Genomic DNA, 19,305 nt, shown 5'->3' on the forward strand with positions numbered 1-19,305 from the left:
CTCCTGGAAGTGTGAGCTGCCACCACCGCTGCCCCTCCCACAGCTCCTGCCTCCTGCTGCCTCAGCACTCCACATGCAGCCAGTGTCTGACCGGCAGGGCCTGGTAAGGGGAGTCCCAGGGGGCAGTTAGGGACCAGGGGGAGGGTTGGATGGGTCGTGAGTTCTGGGGGTCCTGTCAGGGGTGGGGAGTAGTTGGATGGGATGTGGGAGTCCCCGGGGGGTCTGTCTGGGAGCAGGGGTGTGGATAAGGGTTGGGGCAGTCAGAGGACAAGGAGCGGGAGGGGTGGTATTGGGGGTTCTGACCAGGGCAATCGGGCTGGGAAGTGGGAGGGAGTGGATGGGGGTGGGGCTAGGGCAGGGCTCTCCCCTCTTTTTTTTGAAATATGGTAACTCTAGGTGAGGGGGGAGCCGAGGGCTTGGTGCCCACATACATCAACTGCAGCCTGCAGGAGGCCCCAGGGGGGCACCAGGCCGCAGCCTGGGCAGGAGGGGTGTAGGGGGGCACAGCTGCTCCCCGCTAGCGGCACCGCCACCTTTGCAGGGCTGCTGCCCCCCCTGCACCGCACCGGCTCCTCCATGGCTGGGGCTCGGTGCTGCCGCAAAGCTCTGGCTCTCCGGTGCCTCTGGAAGGTGGCTCCTCCCTGCCAAGCTGCTGCAGTGGCCCAAATCTGGCAAAGCCAGTGAGTGGACTTGGGGCGGGGGCCACCGGGGTGGGGTGGGGAGGGATTGCATGGGGGCTGTGCACCCTCTAGGGGAGTTCAAGGGGTGGGGAGGGGGGAACCTGGTTTGGGGAGCAGCCCCTAGGCAGGCTGGCCCCTGGGGTCTTTAAAGGCTCACTGGGATTTGCCCCTCAATGAACCGATGTGCGGGGGAGGGGGGCGCAAGGTGGAAGTTTCACCTAGGGTGCAAAATATTCTTGCACCGGCCCTGCCCCAGGGTGTGTGCGCACCCCAGGTTAAGAACCACTGCACTAAACTGATAAGATCTGCATTTTAATTTAATTTTAAATTAAGTTTTTCAAACATTTTAAAAAACTTGTTTACTTTACATACAACAATAGTTTAGAGATTTATAGAGCGAGACCTTCTAAAAATGTTAAAATGTATCACCGGCACGCGAAACCTTTAATTAGAGTGAATAAATGAAGACTCGGCACACCTCTTCTGAAAGGTTGCTGACCCCTGAGCTAGACCAAACGGTGGAGGAATTAGTTGGAGCAGCTTGGGAGAGCTGTGACTCCAAAATGAGGAAATAGGAGATTAATTTGAGGGTTTCATGCTGTCACATGGGGACTGCATCTTGCCAGAGCCCATGGCCCTCCCACAGCCCCCCCGGCCACTCCTGGCTCACCAAGGCACCATTTCAGATTTTTTTTGAGGGGGAGGGGGGACAACTTTAATCGTGATTCCAGGCAGGGGTGAAAGTAAGTAGAGGGACTTACCAGTATGCTGGGTCCCTTCTGGGTAAGGTGGAGGGTGGCTCTGGCCCCCCGAAGGGGCAGGGCCTTGGGTGGAAGGGGTGGGGCTGGGGACCAGACTCCCACAGCCAGCCCTTCATGGCCACCACTGCCTCAGCGACTGAGAGCCCCGAGCCCTTTTAAATTGCTGGGGCCTCCCCAGGGCAGCTGCCCTTTTGCTTCCCGCCGTCGGTGACCCTGCCTGTAGCATCCGGAAGTTGCTGGACTCTGCCGGCAGCACCGCCAATGGGGGCGAGCACAACGGACAGTGATGTTAAAAGCCCCGGAATTAAATAATTAAATAAAGCTCAAAGAATTAAATTTAAGCATAAGAGAGAAATAAAATTATGAAATGCACAGACCAGTCAAAAAAACCCCCTAAAATAACAGCACTGAAATCCTTAACCAACTTCGAAAGAATAAAATGACAGAGAACGTAGGTGCCTTGCTCATTTCAACAGGAAGTAACAATAGTAATACAAGTGTGTGTTAGGGGGAGAGTGTGTGTATTCGAGGAGCGAGAGACAATGCGTGTGTGCAGCTGGAACATTAAAGTGGAACAAACAAGAATTGTTTGTAATGTTTTATTTACACTAAGTAACTAGAGGTGGTAAGTAAATGGAGCTGAGAAGGAGCTTTAATAACCACAGCACGGCCAGGAGATCCCCAGCTACTGAGAACAGTTTTCTTAATGGCACTAAAATAGCACCAAAGGCCAGGGATTAATATAGGGACTTAATGAGTTACAGTCTCACTTTCAGTAACATGTAATAAATCTCCCCGTCCCGCTCACATTCCCTTTCCTTTCGTACTGTCCTTTTCTATTTTCTAACCCTCACTTCTGATCCCTGTTTATTTTCCTGTCTCTCCCCCACTCTCCTCCCCTCCATGTCACAAATCATCCCCCATGGCTGCTCCTTTCCTCCCCCCTCACTCCCCCGTAATTTTATCCCTTCCCCTCTTGCTGCCCCCAGGCTGGTTGCCCTGGCAGGGATATTTTCCTGTCACTCTTCTCATTTCTGTTCTCCACCATTTCTCCTGGACTCTCCCTTTCTTCTTGTTTTATTTTCATTCACATTTTCCTTCTTGCTTCTTCTAATTCCCTCTGGTTAAACCCACGCTGTCCCTGCCTCCCCCCGTGCTGCCAACCTCAGGAGTTGAAAAAAAATAAAAATCATGGGACTGACCCAATGATGATTTTTTAAAGGTTGTATAACAGTTTTTCCATCAACTGCTCCCCTTACCCATCTCCCCCCACCGCCCGTTGTGTGTGTGACCATTACAATGTTACCAGTTGTCCTGAAGTGACTGTGGCCTCTGTGGCAGGAGCTCTGGCTGGGAACCCCAGTGAGATCTAATCCCACAGAACTGTACAAACCCCTCCCTGCTGCTGCTTCTCCCCAACCCCTGATAGATTCACGCTGTGTCCCTGCCACCCCCACCTCCGCCTGCCCCCTGCCCGGCTGTTAGTTCTGCCCCCTGCCCAGCCCCCACCTCTGCCCCTCAAGGCCCCTCCTGCAGCTTCCAGGGACCATAGAGATGAGGAGCCAGGGGCTGGGTAGTTGGGAGTCCTCCAAGGTTATAGAGACTGGGGTAGGTGAGGCTAGAGAGGCTGATTTCCGGCTCCTCCCCCCCCCCCTGTGTGTCTCAGGGACACAGTCTGAGCTGGGCTCCCAGCCGCACCCCGAGCCAGAGTTGGATTCTCCCCCCAGGGACGGAGCCTGGCGGGAAAGTGAAGATCGGGGCCTCGTCACCAGCATCAATAAATGTCACCTGCCCCCGGTCACAGTCCAGACAAACCCACATCCTGCTGGGGGCCTGGCTCAGGGGCAGGGTGGTCGCAGGGGAGGTAAGAGCCTGGAACTGACCCCCCAACCGCCCCACAGCCCAGATCCCTCCCTCAGAGCTACGGATGATCCCTCCCTTCCTCTCAACAGATGCTTTTGCCACCCCCACAGCCCAGCATCCCCCACCCCCACCTCCCAGCAATGTCTCCCTGATGTGACTCCCTCACAGCCCAGCACAGGGGGCTTAGTGACAAATCTCTCAGGGGTCCAGGGAGTAGGCAGGCAGAGCCCACCCACTGCTAAAGGACCTCCCCTCAGCCTAAGGGGAGGATCCACTGGCCCTGGAAACAAAATGATTATGGGGGACAACTAATGAAATAACAGGGACAGGAGTGTGGACAAAGGGTCAAAGGAAGGGAACCTGACTGGGACACCGAGCAGAGAACCCCGGACAGCGCCCACAGCTCCTCAAAGACAAGGGAGCCAGTGGACGCCACCCAAAGGAATTCTGCCCAGATGTGTGAATGGACAGCAGATAGGAAATAGCCTCCACAGTCACAGAAGATCCCCATCGGCCAACCTCCTCTCCCTGGTTTTATAGATGGCCATTTTAGCCAGGGCCAGGAGAAGGTTGACTAGGAGGTCTGTGACTTTGTGGGGCCATGGATAGGGAGTGCATAAATAAGGTGAGGGGGAAAAGTGCAACCAAAAGGGTTAACAAGATGTCTAAGAGGAGCTGGAATAGGGCTGCAACCTGGCACACTACAGGTAAATATGTGCCAGGGTCTCCCTCACACCACAGAAAGGGCAGGTGTCTGGGATGAGGGTAAACCGTGCAAAGTACACGCCCGTGTTCATAGCCCTGTAGAGGAGCCGCCAACTGATAACCCCGGCAGGTCTCGGGACCAGGGTAGAGGACAGGCTGGCCCACCGGGGTGCCTCACCCTCAAAAGGTGGCAGGGGGGTCCTGCCACTTCGTGACAGGGTGGGAGCCGAGGGTGAGGAACTGAAGGGTATGGAGCACAAGTGTGTATAGATGTTCTCTTGGTGCGGTCTGGAAACAAACCATCTGCAAGTCGTGCAGCCTGCTCATGGCGAAGAGGTTTCAGGGGGCTGATCGGTCCCTTTCTCTCAACAGACTCTCTGGCCACCCCCACAGCCCAGCGTCCCCCACACTCCATCTCCCAGCAACGTCTCCCCAAGGTGAATCCCTCACAGCCCAGCACACAGGGCTCAGTGTCAAATCTCTCAGGGTTGTCGGGCAGATCCTGCTGTGTCTCTCCCCAGCTCACACTTTTCCCATCCTCAGACAGGACGAGGTGGGGATGAGCCGTGTCTGGATCCAGAGTCACATTCGCTGGGGAGAGAGAATCAGAGCATTAGGGGCAGAGCTCAGCCCTGGGGGAGGGTTTGATGGTGTCAGTGACAGAATCTGCCCCAGCTGGAGAGTAAATCAGGTAAATCTTGGAGGAAGGAGATTCCCTGTCAGCTCTGAGATCTCAGCACAGTGCTGGGGAGAGCCCCAGGCCCTTTAAACTGCCACCAGTGCCCCACTTCTGGAGCCCTGGGGTAGGGCTGCAGGGCTCTGGGGGCTATTTAAAAAGTCCGAGGCTCCCATTGCTTCTACTGCCCCAGCCCTTTAATTAAATAGCTGCTGGAGCCCTGCCACTTCCTCAGGGATCCTGGGGCTACTTAAAGGGCCAGGGTGGTAGAAGCAACGGGAGCCCTGGACTTTTTAAATAGCCCCCAGAACCCTGGGGTAGCAGGGGGCTCCAGGGGCTATTTAAAGGGTCGGGGCTCCAGCTGCCTCTGCCACCCCAGCCCTTTAAATAGCCATGAGAGCCCCGCTGCTTCCCCAGGGCTCTGGCAGCTATTTAAAGGGCCAGGATGGTAGAAACAGGGGAGTCTCTGCCCTGACTGCAGCCAACCCCTGCTGCACCCCCTGCCCGCAGCCAGCCCCACACCCACTGCCCTGCCTGCAGCCAGCCCCTACCCACAGCCAACCCCTGTCTCCAGCCAGCCCTGCACCCCCTGCATGCAGCCAGCCCCTGCTGCACCCCCTGCCCTGCCCCCAGCCCCACACCCCTGCCCTGCCCGCAGCCAGCCCCATACCCCTTGCCCTGCCTCCAGCCAGACCCTACCTCCAGTCATCCCCTGCCCTGCTTCCAGCCAGCAATGTACATATTATATACTGTTGTTATTATTTATATAGTTATGGAAAGTAAATTATACATGGAAGAAATGAAAAGGTTTTTTTACTTTTTTTTTTAAAGTCACCCCTGCCAGGGTCCCTCCGAAAATGTTGGAATTAGGCCCCGCCCTTCCTAAAGCCGGTCCTGACTATAACTGCCAGGCGAGCAGGGCAAAGGCAGGTAAATCAACGCTGCAGCTACTGCTATTCCCCCTCCCCCCAAACCAGAACCCCCCGCAACCAACAACCGCCCGCAGTGACCCAGCCACGTGGGGGTGTTGGGTGCAGGAGGGGAACGGGGGGCAGTTGATAGTCCCCCCCCCAACTCGAGCCAGGCGCCCGCAGCAGCCACGGCGAAAGCGAAACCGAAACCAAAAATCGCGCACGCGCAGTAACGAGCCTTTAAAGCTATTTTTAAAGCCGATTGGGTAACCGGGAGCCAATCACGCTCTCGGGAGGGAAATTAAAAACCAACCAACAGAAAAGGCAGAAGCCCCGCCCCCAGGGGCGGCCCCAGAACAGGCAACAGTGGCTGCAGGAGAGAAGCCGCGCGAGGCCGGCCGGGCTCTGCCTTGGCAGCTCCTGCAGCAGCCGCCGGGTGTTTCCCTTCCTGGGGGCTTGGCTACACTTACAATTTGCAGCGCTGGGAGTTACAGCGCTGGTCATGCAGCTGTGTAGGGCCAGCGCTGGAGTGTGGCCACACTGACAGCTACCAGCGCTGCAGTGTGGCCACACTTGCAGCACTTTCCAGCGCTGTATTGAGAGGTGCATTGTGGGCAGCTATCCCACAGAGCACCTCGTCCCATTTTGGCGTTGAGTATTGTGGGAAGGGGAAGGAAGTGTGCGGGTCATTCCGCTTCCTGTTTGCCAGCGCCCCATGGTGCATCGCTTCACATCCCAGCATTCACTCTTTCCGGCAGCGTTTGGCGCCATTGTGAGTGTCTTTCTGTTACTCTCTGTGTGAATCACGATTTCTGTGGCAAATGGAGCCCGATCTGCTGAGGACTCTGCTGATGAGTGTCACCAGCACAACACGTTTGGCAGTCGAGCTATTCCTTCAGCTCCAAAGTGACAGTGAGGAGTCCGACGATGATATCAATATGGATTTGCCTGCCGCGTGTGACACTACAGTGCTTGTGGCATTCACGGAAATGCTCAGCACCGTTGAACGCCGCTTTTGGGCTCGGGAAACAAGCACTGAGTGGTGGGATCACATCGTCATGGAAGTCTGGGATGACGAGCAGTGGCTGCAGAACTTTCGTATGAGAAAAGCCACTTTCATGGGACTGTGTGCTGAGCTCGCCCCCACTCTGCGGCGCAAGGACACAAGATTGAGAGCTGCCCTGACGGTGGAAAAGCGGGTGGCTATTGCAATCTGGAAGATGGCAAATCCAGACAGCTACCGGTCGGTCGGGAACCAGTTTGGTGTGGGAAAGTCGACCGTGGGAATCGTTTTGATGCAAGTTTGCAAGGCAATTAATCGCATCCTGCTAAGAAAGACCGTGACTCTGGGGAGCGTGCAGGACATTGTGGATGGCTTTGCACAAATGGGTTTCCCTAACTGTGGAGGCGATAGATGGGACGCATATTCCTATTCTGCCCCACCTGGCATCAGAGCACGTTAATCGTAAGGGTATTTCTCTATGGTTCTCCAGGCGCTTGTGGATCACCGCGGGCGTTTCATTGACATTTACACAGGCTGGCCTGGAAAGGTGCATGATGCACGCATCTTCGGAACAGTGGCCTGTTCAGGAAGATGCAGGCAGGGACTTTTTCCCAGACAGGAAGATCACAGTAGGGGATGTCGAAATGCCCACTGTGATCCTTGGAGACCCCACAGACTGTTACTGCCTTGGCTCATGAAACCCTATACAGGGAAGCTTGACAGGAGCAAGGACCGGTTCAACTACAGGCTGAGCCGGTGCAGAATGACTGTGGAGTGTGCTTTTGGGCGTTTAAAAGCTCGCTGGAGATGTTTGTATGGGAAGCTAGACTTGGGGGAAAGCAGCATCCCGCGGTTATAAGCGCTTGCTGTACCCTCCATAATATTTGTGAAGGGAAGGGTGAAACATTCAGTGAGGCATGGACCACCGAGGTTCAAGTCCTGGAGGCTGAATATGCACAGCCAGAGAGCAGGGCTAATAGAGAGGCCCAGCACAGGGCTACAAGGATTAGGGATGCCTTGAGGGAAGAATTTGAGGCTGAAAGCCAACAGTAATGTTTGCTGCCTTGCATGGGAGTGAATTGCACTGCTTACACTGTTATTCTATTATCCATAATAATAATATGATTTGCAGTGCCTCTTTCTTTACTGGGCTAAGGTATCTTTCACTATCTGCTATAATAAAGACTGTTTTCAAAGCCAAGAATTGTTTTATTGAAAAGAAAAAAACTTCCTTGACAGACAGACAGACACACAACATTTCATTAACACAAGAGGGCAGGGGTGTGGGTTGGTGAACTGTACAGTCACAAGTTTGCATATGCCCTGTCTGGATTGCTGTTTAATGAATCCTGCACTTCAGGGTTCATATACTGCATGGTGATGGGGTTGAATGCAGAGGGTAAGGGTGGTGGTAGGTATCAGGGCTGGTTGGGGAACGTACAGGTGTTGGAGGCAGCTGGTGGTGGTAAGAACCTGGATGCTGGGGAAAGGTGGTTTGAGCTGACATTGGGGCACAAGGCAGAAAGGACGGGGCGGGTGGGGGAGTAGCACGGTAGTGCTCTGCTTGCATGGAAACGAGTGACTCTATAGACTCCGCTTGGCGCTCCAGGATGCTTAGCAGCCGCTCCGTGCTTTTCCTCTTGGCCACTGCATTTCTCTTGCGGGTCCTGCTTTCTTTCTCTCGCCACTCCTTCAATTCTTTTCTCTCTGTAGCAGAGTGATGAAGAACAGTTTTCAGCATGTCCTCTTTGCTCTTTCGGGGATTTTTTCTCAAATTTTGAAGCCTCTGTGATGTTGAACATCTGGGCAGTCCAGTAGTCAAGGTCACTGTAGAAACAGAAATGACAACATTTAACACGGGCAGCATTGTATCCACTATCTCCAGACATGAATTGTTACACTGAGGGAGTTCTCACTTGCATTCTTTATCCCAAAAGGAAAACACAACAGAAGCCACGAAATGGTGAGTGAGGAGTGCTTACTTATATAGGGAGAAGAGGGGCTTGAGTGATAGAGGGGAGCTGGTTGCTTCGGGTAATCTGGAGTGCTAGAGGGGTTGAGTGAAGATGCAGATGCAGGGGTGATCTTATCTCCCTATCTCTTCACTAAAGAGTCTCCCAACATTTTTCACAGGACTTAATCCTGGAAGATGTTTCCCTACTGCGAGTCACTAGGGAACAGCGGGGGGCTCTTTTAGAGCAATGTGGATTCCGCCCGGGACCCTATGCGGCGTGCCTGTGTTCAGAAATGGTCCCCCCACCACTGGCAGAAGAGTGGCGCGGACGCGTCACCGTCACTGGGACAAGGGACACAGTGGCTCTGCCTATAAACCTGCGCAGGCATATTGCCCACGCTCTGGATGAAGCTTTTGCTGAGATAACTGAAGCAGATTACCGCAACGTGATAGACCACATCAACGGGCTATTCCACATCTAGAGGCTGGCATGCATGCATCCATAACCCCCCTTCCTCTCCAGAAACATTTCACCCAGAAAATAAAAGCCGCTTACCGGTAAACCGCTCCTCTGCTTGTCCTTCTGCAACTGCTGGCTGCTGCGATTGGGTACTTTCCTCCTGGCTTGAGAAGAGCTCCTGGCTGCATGCCTCCAGGGAATCTGCGGTTTCTTCCCCCATCCCAGGAGCTTCACTCGCGGTTTCCTCTCCCCCCCCGCCGCCTCCTCCGCCTCCTCCTCCTGTCCCCCAGCCTGCTCAGAAGTGTCCATCGTTATCCTGGGATTGGCAGTGGGGTCACCCCCAAGTATATCATCCATCTCCCTGTAAAAACGGCAGGTCGTGGGAGCAGCTCCGGATCGTCGATTGCCCTCTCGGGCTTTGTAATAGGCACTCCGCAGCTCTTTAACTTTCACCCTGCATTGTAGTGCGTCCCGATCATGGCCCCAATCCAGCATGGCCCTTGATATCTGCTCAAAGATATCGTAATTCCTACGGCCGGAGCGCAGCTGTGCCTGAACAGATGCCTCACCCCAAACACTGATGAGGTCCTGCAATTCACCAGTGCTCCATGCTGGGGCTCGTTTGCCGCGTGGAGGCATGGTTACCTGTAACCTGTAACTGATTAACTGATTGCACGCCACACCTGGCTGCAGCAAACAGGAAGGAGATTTTTAAATTTCCCGGGGCATTTAAAGGGCGGGTCACCTGAGGCAAGAGCAGTAGAGTGCAAACTGATGTGCAGAGTGGCTGAACAGGAATTCTGGGATAGCTCCTTATTCCCTGGAGGACAGGTAAAGCGCTGGTGAGTGTCCACACCTGCTGAGCAGCGCTGGATCACCAGCGCTGCACTCCTTATACCCCTGCCGGGATGGGTTTTCAGCCAGCGCTGCAACCAGGGAGTTGCAGCGCTGGTTGTGCCCTGCAAGTGTGGACGGGGTGTTGTTGCAGCGCTGGAAAGCCTCCACCAGCGCTGCAACTTGTAAGTGTAGCCAAGCCCTGGGACTGACTCGGCTGCTGCTGGGCGGGGAGGAGCCCCCGGGAACATTGCAGCCTGCAGGCGTTTGTGTGACATGTGCCTCAGGGCCCTGTGGCTGGGGGGCATCCGCCTCTGGTGGTGCCCTTGAAGGAGCAGCGTCTGTGTGTGTCTAAGGAGGAATTGTCAGAATTCACTGATCTCAGTGTCTATCACTGCCAGTTTTAAGCATTTTTTCCAAAATTTATTGAGTTAATTTTTCACAATTTCACTGGTACCACCCCACATACCATAGGAGCTGAGTTTTGGTTTTCCTGGTGGGTGCCCCATCCCAGCTCTGCCCAAAGGCAGCAGGTTTGTATAATTTTTGGTGGGTCCCAAAATGGTGGTGCCCCCCCGCTCCCGCCCTGTAACATGATATAAAATGAAGCTACAACGTGTCAGTGCCACAAGATTACAAGGGTCAATTAAAAGTGGAAAGTCAGAAGCAGCACTTGCCTACTTCAATATACAGTATTATATTTTGTTGCACTTGTTGTGATGAAGTGGGAATGTTCTTAATATTTTCTCTGAATACTGTATGGGTGCCTCAGTTTCCCCTGCAAGATGCCAACTGAAGGCGTTGGGGACAAAGATCAGGTGGCCTCCTTGTCTGGAAGAGACACAGAGGCCAGGGGAGGGAGTGTCAGTTTGGAGCTGGCTGGGAAAATGGGGAGAGACCCAGAACTTGGTTCTGGGCTCCCCATCCCCCAAAATGGACTGGACAGAGGGGTTCTGTTTTCTGTACCAACAAGCTCTGTTTAAACTGTGTTCCCGTCATCTAATAAACCTTCTGTTTTACTGTCTGGCTGAGAGTCACATCTGACTGCGGAGTTGGGGTGCAGGGACCTCTGGTTGCCCCAGGACCCACCTGGGCAGACTCGCTGTGGAAAGTGCATGATGTGGAAGGGCATGCTGAATGCTCTGAGGTCAGACCCAGGAAGGTGTAAGCTTCTTGCCCTGGAGACAGTACGCTCAGAGAGAGGAGGCTCCCCCAGAGTCCTGACTGGCTTTGTATGGAGTTGTTCCAAAGCATCCCAGCATCCCCTTCCACACCATGCACTTCCCAGAAGTCCGCACAGGCACTGACACTCCCTCCTCTGGCCTTTGTCTCTTTTCCAGGCATTAGGAGGCCACGATCTATCTGTTCTCCAACACCTTCAGTTGGCACCTTGCAGGAGAGTGGCCTAGTCCATCAGTTACCAGGAGACAGGGTTTCAGCCATTCTCTGTGCAGACAGCTCACACTGTCCCTCAAGGGCTCTACAACAATCACACACCCTTATCCCACTGTCATAGGTCTCACCCCCACTTAGAGCTGTTGGGTTCCAATATGGGGACCTGCATGGACTCCCCTAAACTAAAATCCTAGTTTAGATCTGGTAAAAGCTGCCACCACCCAATAATGTACGTGTATTGGGACACAGTCCTTCCCCAAAATCCTTGGGGATCCCAAGAGCCCCAAATCCATGGAGTTCTTACACCCAGGAGAAATAAACCATTCCCCCCCTGCTTCCTCCCCCCTCCCTTTTCCTAGGAGAGATACCGGGATCCAACTACAGAGGGATGCCGTCCTCCTCCCTCCTCCCCTTTCCCTGAGAAGTCACCCAAGGAAAGATCAACCAAGTCCTTAACAGAAAAGATTTATTAAAGAATAAAAAGAAAGTAACCGTCTCTGTAATACCAAGATGGAACAATACACAGGGTCTGAACTCATCAATCTCTGGAGAGAATCCCCCCTCCTTTCTTTCTCAGTAAAAGCAATAACAGTACAGAATTAAAGAAATTCTATAGCAAAACACAGAATTGCAAATGTAGAAATCAAATTATAAGACTAATTCGCCTTTCTAATACTCACTATACTGGATAGTAGGAAATACTCCAGGAGAACTTGGAGACATGTCTGGCCTCTCTTAGATCCAAAGAGAGAACAGAGCAAACAAGGAACACAGACAAAGGCTTCCCTCCACAGAGATTTGAAATTATCCTGTCCCTTGATTGGTCCTCTGGTCAGGTGTTTCTCAGGTTACTGAGCTTGTTAACCCGTATTGAAGGGTGATCTGTCGGGTTGGAGGGGGGTTACCAGTGGAGTTCCTCAAGGTTTGGTTTGGGGTCCGATTTTATTTAATCTATTTATCACTGACCTCGGAACCAAAAGTAGGAGTGGGCTGATAAAGTTTGCGGATGACACCAAGTTGGGAGGTATTGCCAATTCGGAAAAGGATCGGGATATCCTCCAGGGAGATTTGGATGACCTTGTAAACTGGAGTATTAGTAACAGGATGAAATTCAATAATGAGAAGTGTAAGGTTATGCATTTAGGGATGACTAACAAGAATTTTAGTTATAAGCTGGGGACGCACCAGTTGGAAGTAAAGGAGGAGGAGAAGGACCTAGGAGTCCTGGTTGATCGCAGGATGACTATGAGTAGGCAATGTGATGTGGCCATTAAAAAAGCTAATGCGGTCTTGGGATGCGCTTAGGCGAGGTATTTCTAGTAGAGATAAGGAGGTGCTAGTCCCGTTATATAAGGCGTTAGTGAGACCTCATTTGGAATATTGTGTGCAGTTTTGGTCTCCCATGTTTAAGAAGGATGAATTCAAACTGGAACGGGTACAGAGAAGGGCCACTAGAATGATCCAAGGAATGGAAAGCCTGTCGTATGAAAGGAGACTTGAGGAGCTTGGTTTGTTTTCCTTAACCAAAAGAAGGATAAGAGGAGATATGATTGCACTCTTTAAATATATCAGAGGGATAAATACCAGGGAAGGAGAGGAATTATTTCAGCTCAGTGCTAATGTGGACACGAGGACAAACGGATATAAATTGTCAGTCAGGAAATTTAGGCTTGAAATTAGACGAAGGTTTCTAACCATCAGAGGAGTGCAATTCTGGAACAGCCTACCAAGAGAAACAGTGGGGGCGAAGGACCTCCATGACTTTAAGATTAAGCTGGATAAGTTTATGGAGGGGATGGTATGATAGGATAACGGGTTTAGTCAATAGGTCAATAACGTGCCACACTGGTAATTAGTACAAAGGGTCAATGTTGGGATATTTTTAGCCTTTTCCAGAGGGTCTGGCTGGAGAGTCTTGCCCACATGCTCGGGGTTCAGCTGATTGCCATATTTGGGGTCGGGAAGGAATTTTCCTCCAGGGTAGATTGGCAGTGGCCCTGGAGGTTTTTCGCCTTCCTCCGAAGCATGGGGCAAGGGTCGCTTGCTGGTGGATTATCTGCTATTTGAAGTCTTTAAATCATGATTTGGAGCATTCAACAGCAGAGTCAAGGGAGTGAATTAGTTTAGGAGTGGGTGGATCAGCTTATGTGGCCTGCATCTTGCAGGAGGTCAGACTAGATGATCATAATGATTCCTTCTGATCTTGAATTCTATGATTCTATGATTCTATGAACCCTTTCCAGGTAAAAGAGACCTTAACCCTGATCTGTTTATTTATGATACCCACCATCTAGATCCTTGAGAAATGCAGAGAGGAAACTCACAGTATTCAGAGAAAACATTAAGAACATTCCCATTTTGTAACACCTGTATACGACTAGTTATATACTTTAAAGGGGTGTAAAATAGTCAAGTATCGTGCTAAATAAAATGATACTCCAAACTGACCACCAAATTTAAGTTGCACGTTTTTCCCTTCAGGTGAGGGTTCTGGGGTGGGGCTAGGGATGAGGGGTTCACAGTGCAGGAGCGTGCTCGGTGCTGGGGGTACAGGCTTTGGGGTGGGGCAGGGCTGAGGATGAGGAACTTGGGGTGCAGACAGGCTGCCCCAGGGCTAGGGCGAGAGAGGACTCCCCATCACCACCACTTGCAGCAGCAAGCTCCAGGGGAGGGACCCCTCCTCTCCCCCCTGCCCCCCAGAGCACACTCACTCTGCACCACAGCCACTGCACATGTTCCTAGGGCCCCTCTCAGGTCCAGAAAGCCCACTTGCCTCCCCTATGATGGGTACTGGGTGGGTGGAGGGGGGGTTGCATTCACAGGTGGCCTTCCATGTTGCTGCCCCTCACCATAACTTCACTGTGGATGGGGGATGGGGCTGCCCCTTGCCCAGCATGGGGCAGAAGTGGGGTCTGCAGGGTGGTGGCTATGGGGCGGGGGAGCAGAGTGTCATAAAATTCACCCAAGCCCCAGCTGCTCAGGTCTAGGAAGCCTCCCTCTCCCATCCCTCCAGTGGCAGGTGGGTTGGTGGGTGCTGGGGGAGAGGGCATTGCCTTCACGTGTGGCATCCTGCCTCCCCTGTGCAGCCTGCTGCCCCTCACCATAGCTTCACTGGCGGACGGTGGGAGGGGATGGCATGGGGCTGCCCCTTCCCCAGCGTTGGGCAGGAGTGGGGGCTGGGGCTGGGGCTGGGGGGGACTCATAGGGTCAAACACTCACGGAAGCCCCAGCAGCTGCTAAGGTGAGTGATGTCCGTCTCCTGGCCGGAAGTCTCCTTCGTGTCTCCTCCAGGTAGGGGCAGGGGAGGGGAGGGCTGCCAAGCACAGTCCTCTGATTCCCACCGCGGCTGAGATTTAAAGGGCTGCGGGCAGCCCAGAGCCTTTTAATTCCCAGCGAAAGGGGCAAAACCTAGCTCCAAATATTGGTGGAGCAGAACCCCTGACTGTGAATATTCCTGGGGCTTTAGCCCCAGGAGCCCATATAAGTTGGCGCCCATGGCTCTGCCCCCTTCCAAGGCCAAGCCCCCACTTTGCCCCACTCCACCTCTTCCTGCCCCTGCTCTGCCCCCTCCCCCTAGGTCCCTGCCCCCCCAAGTGCCTCCCACCTACTGCTCACTCCTTTATGCCCCCTCCTGCCTCAAGGGTGAGATGTGTGGGTCAGGAGGGGGGGGGGCTCAGCATCCCCCCAAAACTGACAATTTTCAGCATATTTATACACTTCCTTCATATTCTAGGTATTGAATGTGTATCACTGGTATCCTAACAATGTCGTCATTAAAATAGTAGAACTACATCATTACATTACCATGAATTACAGAGTATTAGAATAATTACACTCAGATACAAGCTGCCTTCACTAACACCCAGTGGTGAGCTGGAGCCAGTTCACACTGGTTTGCTGGAACCGGTTGTTAAATTTAGAAGCCCTTTTAGAACTGGTTGTCCTGCGTGGGATAACCGGTTCTAAAAGGACTTTTAAATTTAACAACCAGTAAAGCTCCGGCAGCTCCCCGCCCTGCCCCCAGCCCCAGCTCACCTCTGCCCTGCCTCCTCCCCTGAACACTCTGCCCCAATTCTCCCTCCTCTCAGTCCACTTTCTGCAAATCAGCTGTTCGCATGGGAAGCCTGGGAGGGCTGAGAAGCAAGCGGTGGCTTCGCGCTCAGGTCCAGGGAGATGGAGCAGAGGTGAGCTGTGGTGGCAGGTGCGAGGAGGGCCACGTGCCTTGGCAGGTAACCTCCTGCTCCCCCCCCCAGCTACACTAAGCCACCCCTAGGATCTAGAGGGACCTGCCAGATTCTTCCCGGGAGCCGCTCCAGGTAAGCACTGCCAGGACTCCCCACCTCGCCCCCGGGCAGGTCCCTCTGGCTTTTTGGGGCAGGGTGGGGTGGGCACCCACTACGGTGGCCCATGAGACCCTCCTGCCCGGCCCCTGAACTCCCAGCCAGGGAGGCTAGTCCCAGGCTGTTCCCTATCCCCTGCAACTTCAGCTCGCCCCACCACTGGCGCAAGCTCTGGGTGACGGGTTGTGAACTCAGCCTGACTCAGTGCTCCAGTTGCTGCAAGGTGGCAGCGTGGCCCGACTGGAGCCAGGTGCTGCATGGCCCGGATCCAGCCAAGCGACGTGACCCAGCTCCAAGCGCTGCGAGGCAGCGGCCCGGCCCAGCTTCAGGTGCGCGTCCTGGCCCAGCCTGGCTCCAGCTGTGTGGTGCAGCCCAGCCTGGCCCGGCCCAGCTCCCGCGGTGTGGCCCGGCTCTGCCCAGCTCCAGCCATGCAGCCTGGCCCGGCTCCAGCCGAGCGGTGTGGCTGTAGCTCCACCAGCCAGCTCCAGGCAGCGCAGTCAGGGGGCGGGGATCAGGGAGGGGGGGGTGGATAGAGGGCAGGGGAGTTCGGGGTGGTGGGGGGTGTGGCTAGGGGTCGGGGCGGTCAGGGGGTGGGGAACCGGGGGATTGAATGAGGAGAAGAGTCCCAGGGGACAGTCAGGCAGGAGCAGGGGTTGGATGGGGCAGTGGGAGGCAGTCAGGGGCAGAGGTTCCAGGGGCAGTCAGGGGTGGTTGGATGGGGCAGGGGTCCCGGGGGTCCATCAGGAATGAGAGAAGGGGGTGGATGGGGTGGCGGGAGCAGTCAGGGGACAGGGAAGGGGGTTGGATGGAGCAGGAGTCCCGGGGGGGTGGGCCCGACCCCCTCGTGGGGTGAGGAGGGAACCGGTTGTTAAGATTTTGGCAGCTCATCACCACTTACACCCCTGTGTAAAGACACTGTGTTCACTCTGTGCTTTACTCCTACTTAGTGCCTGTTTGGGAGCTGAGGGCCACTGATGGCTGTGGGAAGAAGGTGGATGGGAGGCACAAGCAGGGGGGAGTCTTTCCCCCGCTCCTTCCTCTTTTCTCCTCTCCTTTCCTATCGCTCTCCCTGCCCCTTTCCCTCCCTCTTGTTTCTTCTCTAAGTCCTTGCTCCCCTTCCTGATGTTTCCCCCTTCTTGCTTCCCACCCATGTCCTTTTACCCATCTCTCTCTGCTCCCCACCTCCTGGGGGCTCTTTCTAGTGCCTGCTCCCACCAACACACTCAAAGCGGCAGAGGAGATTCCCTTTCCTTGGGGAGGAAGGGTGGCCCAGTGATTCAGGAAGAGGCCTGGGGCTCAGGTGTGCTGGGTTTGGTTCTCTGCTCTGCCACTGACTCCCTGCTTAACCTTGGGAAAGTCACTTCACCTCTGGGTGCCCAAGATCCCACCTGCCACATGGGGCTAATGCTGACTCTGCCTCCTAGGCTAAATCTGTTCATTGCTGTGTGGTGATGAGGGAAATAATGATACCAAGGTAAGTAGATTTGGGCTGAATTACTCCACAGCCTGACAGTGACAGCCAGCTCCGTGCAGGGGTCACGGGAAAGGAAGGGGCTCAAGGCAGCTCTGCACAGAGAGGGGGGTCAGGGCTTCAGCCCCACATCTGCTGGGGTCATGGGCTTCTTCTTGTCCCCCACCTCACCCAGTGTGGCTCCTGCTGGGGTCCGGGGCTTCTCCTTCCCCTAATCTGCCACTGCACCCATCCAGTGCGTGCACCTAGGAGCCCTGCGGCCTGCTGGGGCGATTTCAAAGAGCCTGAGGTTCCCAGCCGCTGCCACCACTACCAGGCACTGGCAGCAGCCACGACTGGAGGCCCTGGACATCAGGTGGTGGGTTCCTGTTTGTGGATTGCAAAGCAGAGACACACACCACTGTGCAGCCCAGATTTAGGCACCTAACCATGAAAGGGATGTGGCTTAGGACATCTCTTCCCCCCTTGTCGGCATCTCCCATTGGCCAGCTGACAGGGCTCCCCGCCTACTGAAGGGGGCTTTCATGTAACGCCTTGTAAGGTACCTGTGTTGCCCACGGATTTTCTAGGGAGTTTACACACCTGACTGAGCTCTGAGGGTCATAGCGCTGCTGTTCCTGTGATTTTCTAGCTGCCTAAATATTAGGCCCTGTAACACTCAACATTGCAATACCTGAGTCCCTGCATGGATCGCACCCTGTGTAACCAGTCACCGCTCTGCAGAGCACAGCTGAGCAATTCCTGATTGACATGGGTGTGCACAGGGCAGGGACAGAGCACTGTCTGGAGAGTGACACATCACCATAGGCACCAACTTTCTCGGTTGGTGGGTACCTGAACCCTCCCACAATTTTCCCCGCCCCGGCCCCCCTGACTCCACCCCATCCCTGGCCCTGCCCCCATTCCAAACCCATCCCCAAAGTCCCTGCCCTAACTCCGCCCCCTCCCTGCACCTATTGGATCCCTTCCCCAAATCCCCGCCCTGGCCTCGCCTCTTCCCCCAATGCACCACATTCCCACTCCCTCCCTGCCCCGTGATTCAGCTGTGTCACGGCACAAGCACTGGGAGGGAGTGGGGAGAAGCAGGACGTGGTGGCGCGCTCGCAGAGGAGAAGGAGGTAAGCTGGAGTAGGGGGGCGGGGTGGGGTGGGGCCACGGGGAGCTGCCGGTGGGTGCTGGGCACCCACCAGCCCCGGAGCACCCACGGAGTCAGTGCTTATGCACATCACAGTAAAACCCAAACTCTCCTTCTAGAGGTTCAATGTTCCCTGCAGGGCCGGCTTTAGGCTGAATCAGCCAATTCCCCTGAATCAGGCCCTGCGCCCTTGCCGCTGCTGGTACGCCATATCGGGGCGGCCTGGCTTCCCCAGGGGGCAATTTAATGGGCCTGGGACTCCTAGCAGAGGCTGGAGCCCCAGACTCTTTAAATTGCCTCCAGAGCCTCACTGCTGGAGCCCTGGGATAAGGCTGCTGGGCTTTGGGGGCTATTTAAAAAGTCCGGGGCTCCCGTTGCTTCTACTCCCCGAGCCCTTTAAATAGCCACTGGAGCCCCGCTGCTTCTCCAGGGCTCCCTCAGCTATTTAAAGGGCCTGGGCGATAGAAGGAGGGGAGCCCGGGACCCTTCAAATAGCCCCCAGAGCCCTGGAGTAGTGGGGGGCTCCGAGGGCTATTTAAAGGGCTGGGGCTCCAGCTGCCTCTGCCGTCCTGGTTCTTTAAATAGCTGCGAGAGCCCCGCTGCTTCCCCAGGGCTCCGGCAGCTATTTAAAGGGCTGGGATGGAAGAAGCAGGGGAGCCCCTGCCCTGCCCGCAGCCAACCCCTGCTGCACCGCCTGCCCGCACCAGCCCCGCACGCCCTGCCTACAGCCAGCCATCTCCAGCCAGCCCTGCACCCCCTGCCCGCACCAGTCCCTGCTGCACCCCCTGCCCTGCCTGCAACCAGCCCCACACCCCTTGCCCTTCCTCCAGCCAGACCCTACCTCCAGTCAGCCCCTGCCCTGCCTCCAGCCAGTAATGTACATGATATATAATTTTATTATTATTTATATAGTTACGGAAAGTAAATAATACATGAAGGAAATGAAAAGGTTTTTTAATTGTGATTTTTTTTTTAGTCACCCCTGCCGGGGCCCTGCCGAAAATGTTCGAATTGGGCCCCCGCACTTCCTAAAGCCGGCCCTGATTCCCTGTGGGTGCTGGGGGGACACAACCAAGTCGGGAAGCAAATCCCATGATGCTGCCCCCAGCACCTGCAG

Source organism: Mauremys reevesii, linkage group 15 (assembly GCF_016161935.1).
Source record: "Mauremys reevesii isolate NIE-2019 linkage group 15, ASM1616193v1, whole genome shotgun sequence".
In the NCBI taxonomy this organism is placed as follows: domain Eukaryota; kingdom Metazoa; phylum Chordata; order Testudines; family Geoemydidae; genus Mauremys; species Mauremys reevesii.